Consider the following 11395-nt stretch of genomic DNA (forward strand, 5'->3'; position numbering starts at 1 on the left):
CAGCTCTTTTGATTTGAAACGAGGGCAAATCATCTGACATCCGAGCTGGAGGACGCATTGGTTGAACTGTCAAGCGACAGAACCTTGAAGACAGTGTTTAATTCTAAGACGCTGGCGGAGTTTTGGATTTCAGTTGAGAGGGAATACCCACAGCTATCCAGGGCGGCTTTGGATGTGCTGATGCCGTTTGGCACTACCTGCTTGTGCGAAAAGACTTTCTCGGCACTGATGTACCTTAAAAATAAATACAGATGGCGGTTGAATGTGGAGGATGATCTCCGAGTAGCTGTCTCCAACATTAAACCAGGATTGGACTTGCTGTGCTCCAACCATATTGCACATCAATCTCATTAGGTTAGGTTAAGTTCAAATTAAAGTAATGAGTAAATTACTGAAGAATAATGTTATGACTGTTGTGTTATTATGTGTTGTCATTATGCTCGTTTTTTGGATACGCTTTTAGTGTGTGCGCGGTTGTGCGCAATGTTTATATACGTTTATAGTGGGGGAGGGTCGCAAGTCACTTGCACCGTTACTTTGGGGGTTGTGGGCTTAAAGTAACCCCTTTACTGGATGACTCTTTATCCTGGAAACCTCACATTAGTGCCATAGGTACAAAAATAGCCAAAGTGGTCGGTACACTAGGAAAAACTGGGACCTGATTAAGAAAAAAGTTGCAATTATGTTGTATTATTCATTGTCTTATCCATATATCAATTACTGTAATGTTGCTTGGGCTAGCACCCACCCAACTAAACTGAAATCTATTTTTCGACTTCAGAAGCAAGCTTTAAGAATAATTTTTTGTGTTCATCGTAGACACCCCTCTCAATTATTGTATTGTTTGCTGAGGCAAGTATTCTTAGTGTTTACCAGATGAATCAACTTCAAATTACTTTATTTGTTTAAATGTAAATGTAAATGTGCTGTATTTATATAGCGCTTTTAGCGCTTTATAAATACAGCGCTTAACGACTGCTCAAAGCGCTTTTACATCTACAGGGAACATTCACCATTCACACACATTCATACACTGTGGCTGGGGCTGCCGTACAAGGTGCCACCTGCTCATCAGATATACACTCACACACATTCACACTCCGATGCACAGCACCGGGGGCAACTCAGGGTTCAGTGTCTTGCCCAGGGACACTTCGACAATGACTGCAGGGGCGGGGATCGAACCACCAACCTTCTGATTGGCAGGCAACCGCTCTACCACTGAGCCACAGCCGCCCACAGCTCACACAGTTCACAGCTCTACAAAAGATATTTTTACTTTTAATAATGTATTTTATCAGTACCCGACTCGTAGTAGTTGTCTTATCAGGCCTCCCTACTCTCGTACGACTTAAACACAGTTTAGTATATTATACCGATCAATATTACATTATTATTATACAGAGGGTCAGAAACATGGAACAGTCCTCCCACATCACTCGTTGAAGTTTCTAAAGAACAGTTTCAACAGAGAGTAAAATTGTTGCTCGTAAGTTGTCTAAATTTTCCATATGGGTTTGTGCTCTAAATGCAATTGTAAATTGTTTTGTACAAAGACATTTTTCCTTTTTTTTTTTTTTCTCATAGTAATATATACATATTTTTTTATTGTTAAATATAATTGTTTCTATGGAGAGTGACAGTTATTAAGCCCCTTGAGGGTTTTTCGGCAGTTGTCCATCACATCTTTTTGTGAAACACATAACACTGCTTTAATTTCTTTTACTGTGAAAATAAAATAAAATAAATAAAAATAATGCAATATCTCCATTGCCCATTATCGGCTACCATTCATACAATGTTCCAAAGGTACATTCTGTTTACTAGTCTGATATTATTTTAAACACCTAACTTGAAAAACATCGGAGAACACTTTTGCAATTTTGTAAGAACATATTGTAATCTGAAAATTGCTGCCCTGGTTTAAAAAAAGAAAGAAAACTGATCTCAGCTGGTATTCCGTCTACAATCGAGGGCAATAGAAATTTCTAAGTGACCCCAAACTTTTCAACGGTAGTGTATGTCAATGTAAATGTTGGCCCTCTGCCTTATTAAGCACATTAATCCATAATATGGCCTATAGATTAAAGGGGCACACAACCTTAATGTTATTTCCTGGCAGAGGAAAGTTCAATCCATATATGTGAACATGAGCTACTCTCTCTCTTAAAGCCTCGAACTGTTGATATCATCACGTGTTAAAGTCTGCAGCTGCTCCGTGTCCTATTAGACAATAAATAGGCACAACCATAGGCATAACATACATTTTGAAAATGGGCGTATAGTTCCCCTTTTAGTAGGCCTTAGCCAAAGATTCCCACAGGCTAATTAAAGTCCACTTAATCACTTACTCAACTATTCAATTCTACTAAATTCATAAGCTACTTGAGTGTTTGATTGCATGAGATCAAACTTTAAACACAGAGAAATCTGATTCACTCTATCACGGCAAAAGATTTTATTGGTTAGATCCCTGAAACTCAGCTAATACCAAAAACCCTGTCATGTTACATCAACTGACCATGTTTTTTTTTATGTCTTAACCCTGTGATCTGTTAACAACAGGTACATCGGTCAGACGCCTCGTCTCCCCATTCTGTTGGAAGGGTGCCCACCACAGGTCACATGACCTGGAAGAAAAGACCTGGGAGACTTTTGGGATCCCTCATCGGTCAGACACACCTTATTTATGTTATTTGCTTGCACACACTTTGAGCAACATGATTGATGGGTTGCCTTATTCTGAGTGAAAAGTGAGGGTTGGAGAGTCTAGGTTTGCTTCTAAATGTATTGATCCTGACAAACAGACTTTACCAAGAAAAACAAACCCATGTGTCGATAATGCACAGTATACTTAATGGGATTTGAGGAGTTGTCGCATGTATTCAGAGGCAAATAGCCTAAACTATACACACACTACACTGCTACGTTCCCAGCTATAACTTTGCTGCCGAATATTCATCGACACCTAACACACACACACACACACACGCAGAGAGCTATAACCTTGCTGATGAATATTTACTGCCAAAACAAACACACACACAGCTATAACCTTACTGCTGAATTATTACCACACACACACACACACACACACACACACACACACACACACACACACACACACACACACACACACACACACACACACACACACACACACACACACACACACACACACACACACACACACACACACACACACACACACACACACACACCTTTTTCTCTCTCAACCGCTCACTGCCTTACATCAGTTATTCCTCAAAGGAGTTCCCTACTTTTTCTGTAACTCAACACATTTTGAAGAATCAACATATGAAAAAATGTGATTAAAAAAAAAGTGTCAACCTGATAAGAGACATTTCTTATCCTCTGTTCCAAAAAAAACACCTTTTCATGTCTTATTTCTTTGGGCTGCAGCATGGGCTGGTTATCAACCTGAAGGGAAGTCCAAAGGCTGATGAACTGATCTGCGTGCAACCATTTAGCTGTGGTGTCCTGTATGCCCGGGGAACACAACGGCCACCGCAAATCTGGTAAGTAACAACGCTCATCTGATCTGTCTATGCTGTTTTGATGTTCCACTATGGAAAAGTTTAATAAAGTAGGTGTCCTTGCTTTAAAGTTTAAGACTGGATGTTTGCTGATGGAGGCCGTGCCACTGGTGCTGGAATGCGTCAGATGACTTTGAACAAGCCTTGCTTTCCAATCACCGGATTTTGTTTGGTTGGAAGGCAAGGCTAACTATCAATAACACAACGTGGAAAATGTGTAGGCCTATGTGTATCAGCCTATAAAAACGACAAATGTTTAATGTTTATGAAAACAACGCATCAAATATTCCCTTATTCTTTCAGCATTCTCCTTCCTCTTCTTTATCTTTCTCTTGTCTTCCTGTCCCAGCCAGCCTCAATACCTGTCTCAATGTTCTGTACCGTTAGATGAAGTAACAAGACATATAGTCCTCCGTCACTCAGCACTTCATCCCTTTCCTGTTCCACTGCAACACATGGTCTAAACTAAATGTCCCATCAGCTTTAGGGTTTAAGGGACGTTTTATTTGGAAAAAGCCCAATATCTTTGACTATATTACTGCAGGTCTCATATAGTCGTCATACTTACAGTTTGGACAACAAAGCCCCCAAAAAGTCTGTGACAAAAAGACTTCAGAACAGGCAACATCATGTTGAAAAGTGACAAAAAGTAGGCTTATCATTTTTGTTTGAGATGCACCAATTACAACTTTCTAGGCGGACTCCGATTTTTCATGAGTTTGGCCTACTGATACCAATTTTAGCTGATTCAGATTTCATATTTTCTAACCACTTTAAGCACACACAAATATTTATTTTCTATCTTTTCTTTAGTAGTACATTTTGCATAGAACGTAGAACATTTTTAAACAGATAATCGATACCTATAAAAAGAAGTATGTAAATTACTCCGGGTGCTGGAAATTCACACACATCTAAAGTGCAATGTTACTGAAGATCCATTTCCTTCTTTTCACATCCAATATCCAACTAAACAAATTTTGTATATTTAGCAAACTAAACTTCTGCATGCATGAAAACAGGGAAAACAGATAAAAGCTGAGAGAGCGGCGATGCTTGTGCACGTGCGATGCTGATGTTGTGCGATGTTGAACATGTGGCACCCGAGTGTGTTTGACCAGCATAAAGTCGGCCTATGTCATTCTTACTTGCCGGTCACACGCCCTTCATGTGTTCAATTGGTGCGCCTCAAATCTTTGTGAACCTAAATGAATATATAGGCCGGATCAAAATCTGCAAGGGGACGGATTTGGCCCGCGGGCCTAGAGTTTGACACTTGGTGACATGAAGGCTTTTCTCAAACTTGGTTGCAGCAGACTAAAAAAAAAAACTGACACAGTAGACTATGTTGTGTACAGTTTTTGGGAGTTATGATTCACTGTCTGGGTAACAATTACCTCTGTATCTAGTTAAGTGGTAGCTAATCTAAGCTCATTGGATGTTGCTAAAGGCAGCCTGTAGAGATGTTGACTAGTAGGCATTGCAATACACATTCCAAAGGTTTCACACTCCTCCACTGATTGGTGGCAATTAAAGCTGCAGTTGGTAACTTTTATATGTCCATTTCCGGAAACTGTCTCTATCCTGACAATAGAAAATGACACAGATAATCTGTACAAAGACATCCATGATCCTCTGCCTCCCTCTAGTGCTCCTAATGGCTGTTGCAAGGCTCTGAGGAGTCTTTAACACTGTGTCAATGACTGTGATCTCCGATCAATTATTTTTACTAGGCAGCACTGCTCAAATACAAATATAGATTGTTACTGCGTGGCCTCATTTCTCGCCTCAAATGTTTTCATAAACCTATTTTTCAGCCAGTGGATGGTGCTTGGATGTGGCTCGACTGTCCCACAGGTTGCTGAATGCCAGAGGTGCCATCAATCACATGCACAGATTACATGCACGGACCTTCAGATTAATTCCTTAAAGTCATTGTGATTGTCTTGGGCTGCTCTTTTTGCTGAGTAAAAGTCCACTTTACCACTTGAAACTGTGGCGTGTGGGGAAGAATTCCTTGAGGCAAACGTTACCCTTCGTCAATGTAACAGCTTTGGTGACCTTACCACGGGTCACCACCACTGGCAGGTTTGAAAATAGCACATCAACGTCCAGTCCTTATAATACGCACAGAGCCGTGAAGTAAAACAAAAAGAAAGACAAGTTCTTAGAGAAACACACTGCAACACTTATTTAGTATAATTGGTAAAGGAATACTTCACCCTTAAAATGATTTCTTCACTTACTCACCAAGTGATGTCCTAAATTCTTTGCATGCAACCACGGGGAATATAGAATTTACAAACAGAGTCTTGATGCAGTGTAGTTATAGTCTCTTTTGTTGGAGAAATCATTTGAAATGGTATTTAAAAAAATAAATTAAAAAAAAGGTACAAATGCAGATTAGCGGACCAAAGGCATATCAGATCAAGCGTCACCTCCACCCTAAATGAGACGGTCTGGCCTCGCAGAGCCTACCAAAAAACTTAAAAGTGCATTTGTGCTGTCCATGCCAAATCTTATTTACTATTCATTTTACTGCCAGTACTTTCACTCAAACACCCAACATAGATCACAATCCATCGTTTAGTGCTAACTTAGTGGGCAGTATGAATTGGGATGTTTCACTTCAACACATGATGGACAAATAGTGTACCAATGGTACACTATTCAGCATGTAGTCACGAGTGACTGATGACAAAGACCTGGTGGATGTGACAGGTTCACATCATATCGCCCAAATGTCTTTCCAAAGGTAATGAGAAAGCCTGAATGCACCAGTAAACAAGCAGCCAGGTATACTATGAGCTGTCAAGGACACACCGTCTTATTTTAGCAAAAGCAGGCAGTGTGAAGCCATTGGGTGAACACAGCCTTCTTGGCCGTAGTGACGTATTCAGCCCTGAAATGTAGGCAAAGAGGCAGCAACTGAACTGAAACAAAGGTTGTTTTGTGTCTCTGAGGGACTTATCCATATGACTCAAATCTTAAGTCAATTCAATAGGAATCAACGAAAGCTGAATTCTTATTACCCAACAGCACTTACTGCACTTACTACATTGGACTCATGTCACAGTATTTCCAAACTCTCACCTGTAAACTATGTTGTTGCATTTGAAGGGAATTATTAATTCCAGATGACATGCTAGACATAAAGCTTTTCTTACACCTTTTAACATTGACCACTGATGAAAGATTAAGGAGGAAATAGTTGGGTTTGTGCCTGCAAGTGAATGAAGGTCTACAAGCAAGATTTTCAGTACAAATACCCTTACGGAAGAGTTGCCCACTGAAACCTTTCAGCTTGGTCACTGAGTATTACTGTTATTATTATTATTATTATTACTACTACTACCTCTGCCAGGGAGGTAAAATGTTGCTATTTGGTTTGTTGGTTTCATTGTCTATTTATCAGCAGGATTAAGGAAAAATGACTGGCCGAATTTCCATGACATGTTGTAGAAGGGTGTAGCATGGACCAGGGACAAACCAGTACATTTTATGGCAGATCCGAATCATGGGGCGGATACACTAAATCAAATTATCTTTGACTTTTGTTAACATTGCGAGATAGCGCATTAACTTGGCAGAGGGCTGCACTCTCTGTGTGCCCTTCTAGTTGCAACTCTGTCTTTTGAAAGTTCAAGTAAGCTTTAAATCAATCCTTAGAAAAAAAAGAATATCCAAGCTGGCTCCCTCTGCAGAGCACTGTTTTGGACTGATAGGAACTAAGTCAGCAGATACAGGCTTCTTTTTATAACCCTATAAGGGAAGAACCAAGTGCCTCTGCGGCCTCTGGCCATACTATGGTAGCATACAGCATACAGAAAGATGAACACAAACACACATTCTGCGCATTCTGTACAGTTCAACCAACTTTCCTTTGAAAACCACCAGCGTGAAAACTCCAATAGCCAAATAAATGAGACAATAAGTTTGAATACCCAAATTAAACTAGACAAAGAATTAATTAGATTGATTTACTATGTCAACTTTGAAACATCACATAATCTGGTGTGAGTGGGTACATAAGTTTACCTAAAACCCCTTACAGAACATTTCATTTGGATTGTTTTGATTAAAAAGAAGTTATTTTGCAGATTTAATCTGGTCATTTTATAGGCTACCCAAAGCAGTTTTGTTATAGGGTTTCTAAGTGAAATATGGTTTTACCCTAAATACTCAGGCACAACCAATGATAGTAATCAGCATTGGCTTAAACATGTTTTTTGTTATTTTAATGTTCAAACAAAAGAAAGAGGCTCATCTCAGAAAACGTCACTATAGCAAGCACAGTGGGATCTCCGTCAGGGCTAACGGCTTGTTAATTTGATTCTGAACAAGATTAAATATCAGATTAATAATGGGATTATTATGAACCATTGCCACTAAGTGCAGTACATCAAACTATAACATGGAGGTACAGTATGTGTTGAGATGTACATAAAAAATGACAGCACTCAGGCACATTCATTCTAAAATGCTTCACTGGGCATATTCTCAGCATTTCCATGCTTCCCTTTGACACAGTTGCTCACATGGTAACCTAACTGCCCAGTACATCTGCTGTGGCCAGTGGACAGTTGTACTACACCCACTGCGGAATATCTGGCTTAGACATGGGCACAGACGAGGTTTAGACATGGGCACAGACAAGGTTTAGACATGGGCACAGACAAGGTTTAGACATGGGCACAGACGAGGTTTAGACATGGGCACAGACGAGGTTTAGACATGGGCACAGACGAGGTTTAGACAGGGGCACAGACGAGGTTTTTGTGGGATTTGTTGATGGAGGGGAGGTTATGCATTCATTGCCGTTCCCCAAACATCTCTTAACTTTTTATAATTAAATTGAATTCATTATAAATCAGGTATACTAGCCATAGTGTATAAGAAGGGTGTACAGTTATATAACCAATGGGACCTATTACAAAGTGTGTAACACACACACACACACAAACTTTACAGAGACATGACTAATCTACAAAACACAGTAGCAGTTACAGTTCTTAAAACAACTTTTCATGGACCTAAAATATCATTCTGCAGCTTTACCATCATTATTTGGCTATAAAGTAGGCCCTCTCCAGCCCTATCACTAAACTGGCCATGGAGGAGCACTAAAGCAATGAAGTCAAATATTAATGAGCTGCTTCCAGGACATGATCCCAGAGACTCCTTGTTTAACTCTCAAATGTCGCAGGGGGTTTCCCAAGCACCAAATGCCAGCTAAACAGCTGCCTCCTCCCCTCTTATTGGCTACTTTGTTGCAGTAACTGTCCATGCACCAAGTGGTAGTTTATGTTCTAAATAGGGATGGGTACCTACCTTCAATCCTTTTAGGCACAAACAAATTGCCTCTATTGTATTGAGTATCATAAAATGCCTCGTCATTCAATACCAAATTTCAATACCTAAGTAAATCTTATCAGCGTCAGTAAGCCAATAAGCATGTACCTAGTGTAAAGGTGCTGGTTGGCAAGTAGCTGATGCTAATGTAATTCTTGGTGGGTAATTTAAGATTACAACACCGATCAACAAGCTCATTTATTTTAAGTATGATTGTTTTGACCATGGTTAACAACTCTGGGCTATCCCACACATTCTTCAGTAACGTTAACTGTATAGACCAGGGGTCGGCAACCTTTACAACTCAAAGAGCCATTTGGACCGTTTCACACAGTCAAGAAAACACTGGGAGCCACAAAAACCTTTTGAACTTTTAAATGAAATAACACTGCATAGAACTTTTTTTTTTTCCTTTGTGCTATTTATGAACAAACTATAGGCTACTGTGTATATGACTGCAGAGAAAATTAAGTAACATTTATGCATGTAACAAAACATTTTTAACTCTTAAAAAAGAAGTTGGGTTGACGGTTTAGTAAAATAGGGCTGGCTCTGTCAACTTGCGCTTGAATGCCAAAACCTCCACAGCTCTTCAGGGTAAAGGGGACACAGCCCTGTGCGTCCTTTACCCCGACGAGCTGTGTTCAGCGTGTTCAGCGTGTTCAGCGTGTTCAGGTGTGCCGTCATGTCTACCAAGAAGTGTAGCTCTTCCAGCCACTCTGGCTGTTCCCGCTCAGGAAATGTGAGCCCTTTGCAGCCCAGGAAGGTTTTCACTTGTTCCAAACATGCCGCAAAGCACATCATTACCTCGCCTCTGGACAGCCACCGGACTTTGTTGTGCAGCAGCAGATCAGAATACGTGCTTTCCAGCTCATCCAGTAACGAACGGAACTGACGGTGATTTAAACCTTTCGCCATTATTTTGCTCTCAATCTATATGAAAACATTCATTACTTCTGTTCATTCCGGAGGAAATGTTTGAGCACACAGTGCCTCTTGGTGCAGGATGCAGTGAAAGCAACTTTCTGTCCAGCAACTTCTGCAGTAAAGCCACCCAGCCACAAAGCCCTTGTGTATACTCGGTGCCCTGTCTGTAGCCACTGAAGCCAGGTGGGTGGTGTTTTTTCCTCTTGCTCTTAAACAATTCAAGACAGCCTCTTTTTTTGGATTAGCCCAACCCACTGGGGACAGATTGAAGAAAGAACTAGAAAGCCTTGTTTTAGTGGTTTGCTGAATATTTCTTTAATTGTGAGTGTTAAATTTACAGTCAGTCCTTCTCTACCATGTCGAAGACATCGCCAGTGTGGCAGCATTTTACAAAAATAGAGAACGGAAAAAAGTTGAATGCAAAGTTTGCAAGCAACAGTTTGCATATCGCAGCTCGACTACAAACATGGCGTATCACCTTAAAACGGTAAGCTAACTTTTCTCCGTTAGGTTGCCCTGTCTGTTTTGAGCAGGCTGGATATGAACATATTAGAATTGGCATATTTCATAGTCTAATAATCGTTTTATAACTACCGGCGCACCCTCCCGCAACGACGGTAGCGTTCCCCAGACCCCCCCAGACCCCCTGGATGTTAAGCCTCTACCATCCAAACGCACAAATAATATCACAAAAGGAATTGTCGACTTTATTGCTCAGGATAAAAAAGGACATCAGCAAAATGTGAAGGACTCAAAGAGAAAGTTTCAGAGTTAATACAACACAGCGAGGCACTGAGCGCTGTCAGAGCCGACAGACGAGTGGCATTTCAGTGCAAAATAATTAGGTCAAAAACGATTTAACATACTGCAAATAACCTACTGCAGGACAGAGCAGTTAATTTATCTTGCATTTTTTATTTTTTCCCCCCCTCCGCACCGTGGGCCCCAGTCGATTTTTAGTCTAAATGTTCACGACTTCAGTCAACCAAGATTTTCTTTGGTTGATTACAGCCCTATTCTTTAGATTCAACACAAGCAATTGACTAGGCCACAGCTGAATTGATGTCTTTCATTTGCTATACAAACTAAAATAAAATAAATTTTGATTAAATATTCATGAATTATTTTTTAAAAGCTGAGCCGCATTAGAGGGATCAAAGAGCCGCAGGTCGCTCCGGAGCCGTGAGTTGCCAACCACTGGTATAGAGAGACAACTGATCTGATGGTTATTTAGCCCGCTAGCACACCCCTGTCTTCTGCCTCAGACTCCCAACACTGCAAGGCTTTAGTCGTGATGAGACCTGACAACAGCCCCGCGGAAACATCCATTCCAGAGTCAGCCCCCAGCCAGCTAGCCACCATCCACTATCATTACCCCCTGGGCCGGGGGACAGGCCACAGTTTTCCCCCAGCCAGCTAGCAGCCCTCCACTATCATTACCCCCTGGGCCGGGGGACAGGCCACAGTCTTCACCCAGCCATCTAGCAGCCATCCACTATCCTTCCACCCCTGGCACGGGGACACATCCACAGTCAGCCCCCAGCCAGCTAGCAGCCATC

At 41.0% G+C, this 11395-nt stretch overlaps 1 protein-coding gene across 4 annotated transcripts in view; it reads left to right on the plus strand.

Annotated features, from left to right (window-relative positions):
* LOC117952509 (poly(rC)-binding protein 3) overlaps positions 1 to 11395 on the plus strand; it is a 43373-nt gene that overhangs the window by 1875 nt on the left and 30103 nt on the right. For all 4 annotated transcript variants that reach the window (XM_034884870.1, XM_034884873.1, XM_034884872.1 and 1 more), the window contains exons 2-3: positions 2566 to 2671; positions 3424 to 3539. The gene's annotated coding sequence lies outside the window, so the exon portion shown is untranslated. The remainder of the gene's footprint in view (positions 1 to 2565; positions 2672 to 3423; positions 3540 to 11395) is intronic.

Source organism: Etheostoma cragini, chromosome 11 (assembly GCF_013103735.1).
Source record: "Etheostoma cragini isolate CJK2018 chromosome 11, CSU_Ecrag_1.0, whole genome shotgun sequence".
Classification (NCBI taxonomy): Eukaryota; Metazoa; Chordata; class Actinopteri; order Perciformes; family Percidae; genus Etheostoma; species Etheostoma cragini.